Here is a 14,316-nt window from a genome sequence, read left to right on the forward strand (position 1 = left end):
TGTGTGTGTCTCTAACCTGTGTCCTGTTTCTCAAAAGACAGACATACTAAATCTTTCTCTCCCCGGCAACTGCTTGAACAGGGTTTCCTATTCTCCTACTTGCTCCTTCAGTTTCAGCTCATATTACAAACAATTAATATTTTGTTTCATTGGTTACAACAGCTTATAACAGTTCACTAACTTATACAATCAATACATCTACAGAGGTGAGTCATACGCCTCATTCACTACGGAGATGAAAAAAGTATTTGACCACTCCACTGTTGGTAAACAGGCTTCCAGACTTTTGTTGAACATGAAACAGGGAGCTAACAGCGTTGCAGACTTCTCAATCTCCTTCCGTATCCTAGCGGTAGAGAGCGGCTGGGATGTTGAAGCACTTCAGGCAGCGTTCCAAAATGGGCTGTCGGATGCCGTTAAAGACGGGTTGGTATCCTACCCTGAGCCGAACTCCTTAGACACCCTCATTGATCTGGCTATCCGGGTCGACAACCACATGAGAGAACGCAAGAGCGAGAGACGACAGACGGAGAGCCACTCCCATCCACCGGTTCTCTCAGCCGGTGTTTATCAGAGCGCTGGGAGTACCAACCCGACGCTGTCTACACCTCACTCCACTGTACTCGAGCCGGAACCCATGCAACTCGGCCGGTCTCACCTTACCGAGGCTGAAAGGAGGAGGCGCATGGAAAATAAGAACTGTTTAAATTGTAGGGAATCCGGTAATTTTTTATCATCTTGTCCTGTTAGACCGGGAAACTACCGGGCTCGCAGGACGTAGGGACCACCCTAGTGAGCCACGATACATCAGGGCCCTCCTCCAGACCACGCACAACATTTCCTGCCATAATCCACTATACCGGACATTCTACTCCATGTCATGCCTTACTCGACTCTGGGGCGGACGATAGCTTTATCGATCAAGAGCTCGTTCACCAATTGGGATTACCTACACTCACTCTGACGAAAAGCATCCATGCCCGGACCGTAGACGGGCTGCTTATTTTCCATATCAACACTAAGACACAGCCTATCCGCTTACAGTTATCTGGTAACCATTTCGAGTCCATTGCATTCCTGGTTATTTCGTCACCTCAAAACCCCGTTATATTAGGGCACACGTGGCTTGTTAAGCACAATCCTGTTGTCGACTGGGCCAACGGTTGTGTTACCAAGTGGAGTCCGACTTGTCACGCCTCATGTCTGACGTCAGCCTGTTCCCCGGCCACCGCCAAAACCAAGAGAGACATACCCCCTGTAGACCTGTCTGATGTGCCCTCTGAGTATCACGATCTGGAGGAGGTATTCAGTAAAGACCATACCCTAGAACTACCACCCCAACATCTGTATGACTGCTCTATACAGTTATTATCCAATGTCACATTTCCCAAGCCCAAACTGTATAGCGTGTCTAAGCCTGAGCGAGAGGCACTCGAGAACTACATTCATGCGTCCTTGTCAGCTGGTCAGCATATTCGCCCTTCATCGTCACCTCTGGGGGCGGGTTTTTTCTTTGTGGGAAAGAAAGATGGGGGACTCCGCCCGTGTATAGATTTCCGAGGTCTCAATGACATCACCGTCAAAAACAAATATCCTCTACCAATAATGAACTCTGCCTTCGATTCTTTACAGGGGTCTACTATCTTTACCAAGCTGGATCTAAGGAACGCCTACCACCTTATACGGATGAAGGAGGGTGATGAGTGGCTAACAGGTTTTAACACCCCTTTGGGTCATTTCGAGTACCTCGTTATGCCGTTTGGCCTCACCAACGCCCCTGCTATTTTTCAACAGTTTGTTAACGATGTCTTGCGGGATTTTCTTGGACTGTTTGTGTTTGTATATCTGGATGACATTCTTATTTTTTCTCCCAACCTAGCCACCCATGCCCGCCATGTTAGACAGGTGTTACAACGTCTACAGGAGAATCGGTTGTATGTCAAGGCTGAGAAGTGCCTTTTTCACACCCGTTCCACCTCCTTTTTGGGCTTCATCGTTCATCCGTAACAGCGCTTACCTCAACACTCCGTTCTTTCATCTGGACGCCCGCGGCAGACACTGCTTTCCAGGACTTAAAGAGGCGTTTCACCTCTGCGCCCATTCTTGCCCAACCCGATCCCACCAGACAACTCATCGTTGAGGTCGACGCATCAGAGACTGGTATCGGGGCGGTGCTGTCCCAACGCTCCGCTATGGATGGTAAGGTGCATCCCTGTGCCTTTTTGTCCACCAGGTTGTCACCTGCGGAGAGGAACTATGACGTTGGTAACCGGGAGTTGCTGGCAGTCAAGGCTGCATTAGAGGAATGGCGTCATTGGCTGGAGGGGGCTGAACACCCCTTCATTGTTTGGACGGATCACAAGAATCTGGAATACATCAGGATGGCAAAACGCCTCAACTCCCGTCAAGCCAGGTGGGCATTGTTTTTTGCAAGTTTTTCCTTTTCCATAACCTTCAGGCCCGGTTCCAAGAACGGAAAACCCGACGCCCTATCCCGGGTTAACGACAAGGAGGAGTTTGTTTCCCGAACCCCTGATACCGTCCTCCCCAGCCAGTGCGTCAACGGTACCATCACCTGGAAAGTGGAAGAGGACGTAAGAGCAGCACTCAAGAACGACCCTGGCCCCGGTAACGTACCTCCTGGCCTCCTATACGTTCATGACGCCCTCCGTCCTACATTGTTGAAATGGGCCCATGCTTCCCGCCTGACTTGCCACCCTGGCATCAGCCGCACCAAAGCATTTCTAAATAGGAGGTTCTGGTGGCCATCTGTCAATACGGATGTCAGGTCATATGTTACTGCTTGTCCCACCTGTTCTCTCAGCAAAGGTTCCAACCAGCCCAGTTCTGGTCAACTACACCCCCTGCCTGTCCCAAAACGTCCTTGGTCCCACCTGTCCTTGGACTTTGTTACCAGATTGCCCCCCTCTGACAGTAACACAGTGATATTAACTGTTGTCGACCGGTTCACGAAATATGCCTACTACATTCCTCTGCCCAAGCTCCCGTCTGCCAGTGAAATGGCAGACCTTCTTGTCAGAGAGGTCTTTCAACGCCATGGCCTGCCCTCAGATGTGGTGTCCGACCGAGGTCCCCAATTCACATCCAATGTGTGGAAGGAATTCTGCCACGCCATTGGGGCCTCAGTCAGCCTGTCTTCCGGCTACCACCCTCAGTCGAACGGCCAGGCAGAGAGGGCCAACCAGAAGTGGAGTCGACCCTTTGCTGCCTGGCCTCCTCTGACCCCACTCACTGGTCCTCCCAACTCCCCTGGGTCGCTTACGCCCAAAACACACTTCCCACAGCTGCCACAGGTATGTCCCCATTTCAGAATCTATATGGTTACCAACCCCCCTTGTTCCCTGCTCACAAGAAGGACCTGTCAGTGCCCTCCGTGCAGTCCCACATCCGTCAGTGTCATCGGACCTGGCACCGTGAACGGGGGTGGCTGCTACGCAACAACGATGTCTACAAACGTCAAGCTGACCGACGACGGACCCCAGCCCCGTCTACTCGCCCGGAGACAAGGTTTGGTTGTCGCCGAAGGACCTTCCTGTTAAAACGTACTCCTGCAAACTCTCCTCCCGTTATCTGGGTCCTTTTTTTGTCGACCGTGTCGTTAACCCTGTTTGTGTCCGTCTGAAACTGCCGCCTGCCATGAAGGTACACTGGGTCTTCCACACCTCCCAGCTCAAGCCTGTCTGTCTCAGCTCCCTTCTGCCTCTGCCTCCTCGGCTTACGCCTCCTCGCATCATTGACGGGGGTCCGGTCTACACCGTCTGCCGCCTTTTGGACTCCCGACGGAGGGGCCGGTGGGTCCAGTTCCTCGTCGACTGGGAGGGTTACGGGCCTGAAGAGAGGTGCTGGATTCCCCGCGGTCATATCCTGGACGCGTCCGGGATTTCTACAGGCCCCGTCCCGACGCCCCTGGTGGTCCGTCCGGTGGCGTCCCTCGAGGGGGGGGCCCTGTCAGGACTCAGCCCTCCTGAGCTGTTTGTCTGTCATTACATCTCCCCGAGTACCAGTCTCCTTGTTCCCGGCACTCCACGAAGGCACCCGTAATCACCACTGATCCTGAGCACCTGCACCAGTCTACACACCTGGGGGGCTGATTGCCACTCTCCCTATAAATAGGAGAGTTCTGCTTTCAGTCCCTGCCGGATTATTGTACAGCCACCCCCTTGTTCCGAGACCCGTCCTGTACCTCCCTCCCAACCACCTTTCTGACTCCCCGCTCTGTTGACCAAACCCTGCCTGACCTTCTGACCATTCTTGCCTCCCGGACTTCGTACCTCTGCTACCCACTATCCACCCTCCAATACATTCATACCCACCTACGTAATTCTTACGTATCTCCACTATCATCTCAGACTACTACAATAACCATCATCATTGTCTTTTTACCCCGGTGTCTGTATCTGCTTCTGGATCTTACCTCTGTCCTGAGTCCCGGGAGTCGTGACATTTTAATGTGTTTTTATTTTATGTGATTTATTGTCAAAGTGTATGTTTTGCCTTGAATAATAGTTGTATGAAAAATACTATGTAAACATTGATGTGGTTTTACAAGTGGTTTTATTTTTTTAAAATAAAGCTGAAAACACATGATTTACTTTTCTATATCTTCAACAACCATGACAAATTAAACGATTCACAAGATTGAGCATGTTGTATGCAATTAAACATTTACTTATCACGCTTACTCTGGTACATCTTAGCTACAAACTTTGAGACTAGCGCATCATTTTCTCATAAATCATCAATATAAAAAGACATATCATCTTTACAACTCAGACCTCTTGTCACTAGATAGAGAAAGAAAAAACAATGTGGTCCACACATGGTTGAAATCATGTCCTGTACTTGTTTTGAACTGTATTCCACATTCACTTATTGACTAGGGAAAATATGTAAAATCTGAGGGGTTTCCAAAACTGTCATAAAACCTTCCAATACCATCGTCTGTTATGTAAATAGCCAGCCAGTGGTCCCCAGGGTGATTGTTTGGGTGTGTATTAACAATCATCATTGATGCAACATCTCGGACTGGTCCACTAGGTAGTTGGTCGCATGCCAGCACACCATAGGAATGAGTCCTAGATTAAAATTGGTTCAACGCACCGGTCAATTCTGCTGTATTAATTTCCACACCATTTTCCTAATAGTAGTCAACAGTGACTTGTCGCCGGTTTGACATTTCAATAATGGAGTCAAAGACTGAATAAACAACCAAATGAATTGTGTGGGGTAGTGGTTGTCTGAACCTCATCTCAAGTCGTACATTCCCTGACATGATCAAGGATAGGTGCTGACCGCATACAATACATACATGCATGCAATACATTTTGGCAGAGGTCCTAAAAATAGGTTTTCCTGGTTGCAAACGCGACCCCCCGCTGGTAAACTAAATGTCTTCATAAACACTCATTCCAATTGGGTACTTGGCAGTGGTTGAGAGTAGCGCTTGAGCTTGTCCAAGTTTCACGGCTGGCGAAACAGACACTTTCTTGACAAATAGTGACATAGATAATATATGCAAACGATAACACACATCCCCGGCCCCCATAAGGCAGAACTCATCTTTACCGTGGACCATCCTAACCTTTATGTCAACACCATTTAACATTTCTCTTGAAAGAAGATATCGCTATGAACAGGGCCAATCATGTAAAATGTTTTACTATCCGCTGAATAGGCAGCCCTTTTCGTGAGTCCATCGTTCTCGCCTGCACATTGCAGCACTACCATGATACCCCTGTAAACCGTTACCGGCCTGTGTTGTGTAGTATTCAACATACCTTTGAAGATCATCGTAGAGTTTCTGAGGCTGCATCTTATAGTCTAAAAGATTGTTTGATGGGTCTGAAGTGTCATTTTGTGTCACTTTCCCCACTACGAATGAAACCAGCTGATTCTGATCAGATTTTACTTCAATACAGATCTCATCAAATTGACTCTTACTAAGAGGTACGTAGTGTGGCTTGTCGTACATCACTGTGACAACTTCGTTATTTTTCCCTGCAATATGTACAGTTCTCAACAGTGGGACATGACTGTCACCAACACGTTGATAATCAATTATATCTGTGTAGATGTATAGGGTATTTTTCATAGCCTTTTTCATAGCCTTTTGTAAACGCTCCTCTAAACTTTGAGAGTCTCACAGTATCCCCAACCTAGAACTTGTAACTTTGATTACCATTTCTTATTATTGTTGTACCATACAGGTTCTTGAGAACTAGTCTAACATTTTCTTCACAACCATCAGCAGGCTTCATCTTAATAGACCGATGGTAGCTATGATTGTATCCATGAAACTAAATTTTGAATAACCTCAACATAGTGTTGGTAGTTGTGAGATACCTCCACATTTGTGATTTAATTGTTTTATCTCTCAACGATACTCGCTTTGACATAATTTCCTGGAGCAAAATGTTTTATGTTGTACTTCTTCATTAACATTTCAAAATGTGAATAAAAAAACTCCTTCCCCTTGTCCGTTTGGACTTCTTGTGGTGTTCTTACTTCTTTTAATGTCTTCAAATGCTTTACCTCAATAGCACTTTTATTTCTCAGCACACAAATCCATGCATATTTGCTTAATACATCTATGCAGGTTAAAATCTATTTCATGTTATCGTTTTCCACACTGTAAGCGCTCCAAATCCAGCTGAAATTGTGAATTTATATCATGAACAATAACTCTGTTTCTTTAAAAATGTATAGCTACAGGCCTGTGTAGCATGTATGTATCCTGGTCGAGTAGCCAGTCATCTGCCTTGCCATTTTTGAGAATCTCCCCAGTTTTCTCCAAGTATGCTCTTTTCAATCCCTCTCTACCCACATAAGCAATAGGGTTTGCCGGGTCGTAGTAAGTAATTTTCATAACCTGTTCAGACATCGTAGAGCATTCGGGCAATAATGAGAAATAATACATGTTTAACAACGTTTTATTGTAGTTTTCGAAATTACACGTCATCCAAGAAAAAAGAAAGTTACACAAACATTCAGATTTCTGCTGATTAGAAAATCTGTAAACAATTTAGAAATACATTTTACATCCACAGCATCATTACTCAACAATTTGACCACACAAACATCTGTTACAAACGTAAACAAACATAACATGTGCCCTATTTTAATTCCCCGGATAGGGCCACAGTGTCACAGAGGCTCGAAAGACTCTGATGTCCCTGTCCAAAGTCCTCCTGGTTGTGTTGCAGATCAGGATGATACCTGACGATTCCCGCCCCCCGGGTTGTCCCTGTTCTTGTCCATCTGGTCATGCTTCTGACCTGGATTAGGTTTTATAGACTGGACTCAGCCGACATGCATTTATTAATTATTACAATATCTACTCTTAAAATGTTCACCCAGCACAGCCAGAAGAGGACTGGTCACACCTCCATACCTGGTCCCTCTCTAGGTTTCTTCCTAAATTTTGGCCCCTTTCAGGGAGTTTTTACTCCCTCAAAGGGCTACAGGGCCCATGGATCTACTGTAGAATATTTTGAACTTGGAATTAAGTTTCGGTGATACTTTTTGTAAAAGTTATTGCGATATAATAGCGTTTATCAATGTTAGAGAATGTGCATAACATCTATTTTTGATTGTTTGATAAAATAAAGGCTTGTGAAAGCTATCCGACCTAATATAAAATATTATGATAGTCAGTCATAGTTATCAGTGAAGAATGCCAGTAGTTTGGAACGTTTGAATGTTTGCTTTGAATGTCTGTTGAATGTCTGAATACAAAACCAACTTTACCTCAGTCATTCCATGTTGTCTGAACTTTGGCCGAAGTAGTTGTGCAACGTAGAGCTGAACCAGGAGCAATTGTCTTTATCATCTAGGCGAAGAAACAATGAAATGACTATGCGAGAGCTATAAGTGAAACTATCTAAACATAGGATGGCTGGCTGGATAGCTGGCTGGCTAACAAATTACTTTGACAAGGATAAATAAATCAGTCTAAGAATGACACGTGTGTCACTAGTGTCGTTACTCTATCTAGTAATGAAGCCAATAAGCCGGTTAACTAGCTAGTCACAATAGAACAATAGATTTTAGTCAGACACAAAACAAACAGTTATCTGAGTCAAGCGTACAAATAGCTAGATATCAAGCCATTTCTTCCAATAAAGTTTTTCTGCATAAAATTAAAGGCAAGTGCCTGATTGGCTGGAGCACAGGCCAATATGGTGTAAAGGAAGCTAACGAAGAGATAACCCTATTGTCACGTCTTCGCAGGCGGAAAAGGGAGGAGCAGGAGAACAGCGTAATGGTCACAGTCTTTTAATATGTTTGATAAATGAATATAAGTGAGCGAAGCGTGACCCATCTCTTTGGCCATACAGAGACAATTACACACAAAGACAGGGGGAGCGGAGGGAACATATATACTGGGGGGGATGATGAGGATGAGGAACAGGTGCGCTAAACAGGACACAGGTGAAATGCATAATGAGATGGACGGGAGGTGAAGCAGCAGAGGGTGCAGTTGTCACAGTACCCCCCTCTGACACCGGCCCCGGGGCCGACCCAGGGGGCGCTGATGGAACTCGCGGACAAGGACGGGAGCCAGGACGTCCTTCACCGGAACCCACGTATGTGCAAATCTAAGGTTTTTTGACGCCTTAGATTTGCAAAAACTATTTGTACTTGCAAACCAATGAGGCTAATAGGTGTGACAACTGCGCCCTCTGCTGCTTCACCTCCCCCTGCAGCAGACGGGCTCCAGCGTTCGACGTCACCGGCCTTCTGTCCACCGTCCACATTGGTCCACATTGGTACTAAGCAACAGGAACCAATCCACAAACTCAAATGTCACTCACAAATACCTCTTCACCTGATGAAAATAGTTTGCGTATTGTGAATTCCGATTGCAGATCGTTTTTTATATTTACAGATTGTTTGTGAATTTGTTTGAAGATTCTGAATTACATTTGTGGACTACGTTTCCCATTTACAGATCATGATGTATTTGTTTGTAGAATTTGTGAAATTGTCGATTTTTATGTAGTATCAAACATCACAAAACTTGAGTAAAAATTTTACAAACAAATAGGAACCAATACACAAATATAATGTGATCTGCAAATAGTGAATTTACTGTTCGAAGATGTGAGGGACAATCGTAAATCATTTTTTATATATTCAAATCCTTGCTTCGAGGTACAAGTTTAAGGAGTTTATTTAAGGGTAGTGAAATATATTTGTGGATTGTGTTTTGTATTTGCAGATCATGAGACATTAGTTTGTGGATGCTGCATTTATTTGTATATTGTATTTTCTGTTTACGCATTATAATATACATTTGTAAGTTGTGATCTGCACATTTGCTATAATTTAGAAGCAGTTATATCTCCATAGACAACTGAGCAAACGACATTACATTAGCGTCAAGTTTGAAAAACAGATGCCTCACAGATCCTCAACTGGCAGCTTCATTTCATATCATAGTGCCCGTAAAACACTGGTCTCAAAATCTACTGTGAAAAAATGACATATATCAGACTGGCCGATAAAAAGAATCGATTACAATGGCCAAAGGAACATAGTCACTGGACTGCGTAAGATTTGAAAAAAGTTTTATGGACATAAAGTTTGAGGTGTTCGGATCACAATGATCATTCATGGGACGCAGACCAAATGAAGAGATGCTGGAGGAGTGCTTGACGCCATCTGTCAATCATGGTGGAGGAAACATGATGGTCTGGGTGTGCTTTGGTGGTGGTAAAGTGTGAGATTTGTACAGGGTAAAAGGGATCTTGAAGAAAGAAGGCTATCACTCCCTTTTGTAATAACATGGCATACCCTGTGGACGGCAATTGATTGGAAAAATGAAGCAGTCAGCAGGTTTTCTGTCTATAATGGATGGGCCAGCACAGTCACCAGGTCTCAACCCTATTGCGATGTTGTGGAAGCAGAATGACCTAATGGTACATAAGTGCCCATCAAGCCAATCCAATCTGTAGGAGATGCTTAAGGAAGCATGGGGTGAAATCTCTCCAGATTACCTCAACAATTTGACAACTTGAATGCCAAATGTCAGCAAGGCTGAAAAAGCTGAAAATTGATGATTCTTTGACGAAAGCAAAGGTTAACCTTTTCACGCGTGAGTTTCAAATATTCCTTACCAACCCCCCAGCGTGAGTTTTTTTGCACGTGACTTCAGTACTCTGCAGCATTTTAACTCACGCCAGCATTTGAACAGTCACCTTGCTAGGTAAGGAACACTACATGCATTGCATTGCAAGCTTCTCTCGTTGACTCGAATTCTAAGAGCTGCAAAAGTTGGTTGATTTATAACTGTAGCTAGCTAGAAAACGTCAGCTAACCGCTAGCAAACGTCAGCTGCCCACTAGCTAACAAATCGTGACCAGTAATTCAGTGCAGTGAAAATTAATAAACTATATAAAATGCATACAACGGGGAACATAACTTCTAGAAAGTTTTTGCAATGGTTTTGATCGGTAGTAGTCGCTAATATAATTTGCTTTTGTGTATTAGTGTTGGCTGTCTGTTGGTACGTAAGTAACACTTCTTGTCCCGATTTGAATGCTTTCTACCTGGTTAATATCATAGTATGGTCTTGAAACAATTACAATCAGGAAATAAAGTTATAAACACTGTTTGAGCTAAATGTGAGTAAATAATAGCGTGGTTTTACCAGCCATTGTTACGTTACTTGTAGCTAGGTATGCTAATGGTGCGTTCTAAACATGACGTTCTAATCACACCGGTGTGATCGTACGCTCCAGGGACCACTCTAGATTGATCACACCGGTGTGATTGTACGCGTCAAAGGGTTAAAGGACAATTATTATTTTAATTGTCTATGACTATTTCCAATTCATTTTGCTATATTTCCTATTAAGATTAATTTAATGTATGTCTTCATGGAATACAAGGACATTTATAAGTGACTCCAAACTTTAGTTTAACAGTAGTGTACACACACACAAAATAATAAAAATATAAACAGGAGATTTTAGAAAATCTATCTAACCATTGCAGTGTCTGACGTCTTGCTTCTTACCGTCAACTGGAGATGCTATAAGTAGGCTGGAGTTTTGAACTTTGCAATATTACATACACATCAAATAATTCACATAAATTAAACAATGACACAGCTGTTTCCTGAACCGGTAAACTGTCTATGGACAATGCTATAGATAGCATTCAATACTTCTGCGGCCTCTGGAGCAGGTATATCCTTGTGCTGTTTTTTCTTAGATCCATTTTGAAAATATAATTAGAAAAGTGAAAAGTAATTAGAAAAGAGAGAAGTAATTAGTTGAAATTAAATAGTTTAATTGAGTTAACCCTAAAATAACTAGGAAAAGTTCACTTTATTTAGGACTGGTCAATGAAACAGCTTTGAAAATAACAGCTTTTCTTCCCACAAATGGTAGTCAGAGTTTTCTGGTTCTATAAAGGGGTGCATGTTTTTATTTTTGCTCTAGCATTCACAAACCTGATTAAAATTGTACCCTACATACACACTTGACTAATGTAAAAAATGAATAATCAGAAAGAAAAAAGAGACAGATTGGGAAACACGGTGCTAGGCCTATTGCATTCTTACTAACAAGAAAGTTAGTAAAACCATATAGGGCTCCTCCATTTGTCCTCAAAATGGAATCTTGTTTAAATATCTTTTTAAAGATAATACCTGTATATGGTTCTAACTAGAACACTATATTAAGGGTTCTACCATTTTGCCCTTTTGTGCCATAATAATAAACTCGACGGTTGCGTTCCGCAATTAGAACCTCATTCCTTGGTCCGAGTGTTCATTACAGTATATCATTATATAAAATTAGGTATTATTATTATTTTATTTTAAAAACTACATCAGCGTTTATATCCAGAAATATAGATCCGTGAAAGGTGTTCACTGTTTTTCTGACTGATCCCGGTAATTTTAGGGTACAGACTAGATTATGCAAACTAAGCTGTCTGAATTTTGGCCTTGTAGGGTTCATGTTAGCTATTTGTCACAGGAGAAGTATCATTACCATAATAATACAAACTAGATATGCCTATCACCTAGCTGTGCATGGCCTTAAGTTGGTTTTTAGTCACAAAGAGGATGTCATGTCCTGCTCCTAAAATCTACTAGTGCTCTGGCATCCTATTCATGGGGAAGGTGACAAATTACAGTTTATTAAAATGTCATGATAGCATTATGACCATCCTGTGCCACTTTCCTTGAACTGACGCAATACAATGTATGACAAAAGAAGCATTAATACCACAATCACTAGAACCAAAAAGGCCTATCACCTAGCTGTACACGCCCTTATGTTGGTTATTAGTTACAAAGAGGATGTCATGTCCTGCTCCTGAAATCTACTGCTGGCATCAGAGTCATGAGAAACGTTGCATGGGGAAGATTAATATCTTACATCACTTCATGCATAATTCTAGTGATATAAAGCATTTATAATGAAATGTAATATAAAAAACTGTTTATAAGAAGACTGGTGTTACAGAATGGTTTATATTTTCATAGACTTGTGTAGGTGTAATAACCTAGGTTATTGTGTAGGTGCAATAAGTCAATATTTCAAAATATGTGTCCTTACAATGTCATGACCTATGTCAAACTGACATGACACATTATCACATGGTTATGACAGAGTTATGACCATGTTATGACACTACACATCAAGTAAAGTGTTACAAAAACACCAATATTATAATATCAAAATAATAAATGAAATGAAAATTAACTAAATGTTTTAGTCCTAAGCTACAATGTAGCTACCCACTTTCTTCCTTTCTGATAGTATGGTCACGTATTCTGTAATGATTCTTTAGTTGTGCATACTACATCACCGCACTCCCTCTCCTCCATGTTTTTAGTTCTCCTCATTTCTGTAAGTTACTTTTATTTTGAATTTATGGATTTTATCAGTTCCTTTATTTAAGTATTTAGTAAACTTCATGCTTAAGCAATGAGCACACAAATCTTAAAAATGCATGCTGGGATGAGCATGCCCTGACCACATGAGCGCTACTCCGAGCGGTATTGGAGCAGTAGTTGAGCAACTGTGAGGAGCATTCTGGCCTGCTCAAATACAGCTCCTCACTCCAGTCAAATTGGGATAGCTCAGCTCTTTGCTCTGCTCACATACTTTGATTCACACATATCACATTTAACTCAAGATAACTGCAGGGAAATGGGCAGGCAGAGCCTAATGACACAGTAGTCTATAGCAGAGCTACTTATGGGTAGGAGAATTTGAAGCACAGTTCCCCTAAATCTGTTCACCCTTGAACCTGGATGGATTGAACACACAAAACTGAAAAAAAGAGCAACAGTTTACACTGCAAACTACAACAAATAACAGGCTGAACAGTACAAAAACATTCCTTAGTTTAGGCCTAATGTATCAGTAAAGTAGCACTGTTTTGGTGACACTTTGTGTTGAGGAACTGTAGGCAAACCTTGTCGGGAGTTAGTCTTGGATGGATTCTTGCTCCTTGACCCTAACTCTTGTACTAGTATGTTCAGTCCAATTCAATATAACAATGTATACAGTGAATCCCCTTCCTGCAAAGTAATTTTGATCCCAGGCACTTTTTGCCAAAGGCATGAAATGTCTGATTAACAATGTGTCAGACTTGTTGTTTATTAGCCAGTAAGAATGTTTTGAGAATTTCCTGCCATGTTAGGCATTTCCTTAATGTTTTATTCTACCAACTGAACATCTACAACAAAACCTTCCCTGTGTGTTTTCTTCACCCAAGTGCCATTTCCTCGTATTTTATAGTTGATTTGAGATAGCTGAGCACTGCACTGACTTGGCAGTTTATGCAAATTCTGAATTGTTTTTGGTAAAAATGTTTTGTAGGTTGCACCTCCTATATTAATTTGCTCCATATCCAGCCAAGCTTTATTATCAAGTGGGATGTGAGCTATTACCAGATGTGAAGATACCATGCATGTACAATGCTTTGATTGATAAATAGCCAAGTGTTCACTAAAACTGATAACTTCCAGCTTTTATAACATTTTACTGATTAAAATAAGGAGATAATTTCCTTAATAGGTGATTTTTACCATGTGGGAGATGCAGGAGCTCAGGATTATTGAAGAGCTTCCCACTAGTAAGGTTAGTGAGCCACTCAAGTTAAATTTTTCCAGTTGTATTTTGTAAACTCCCACTTTCTATTCGGTTACAAAAGCATCATAACCTACCAAGTAAAGTTGTTTAGCTGATCTCACTTATGCAACCATAAGGTTTTTATTTTTCCTATTTCCCCCTTGAAGATTTCAGGGTTTTTTTTTTCAATTGAATTGTT

The sequence above is a fragment of the Esox lucius genome, chromosome 2 (assembly GCF_011004845.1).
Source record: "Esox lucius isolate fEsoLuc1 chromosome 2, fEsoLuc1.pri, whole genome shotgun sequence".
Lineage (NCBI taxonomy): Eukaryota > Metazoa > Chordata > Actinopteri > Esociformes > Esocidae > Esox > Esox lucius.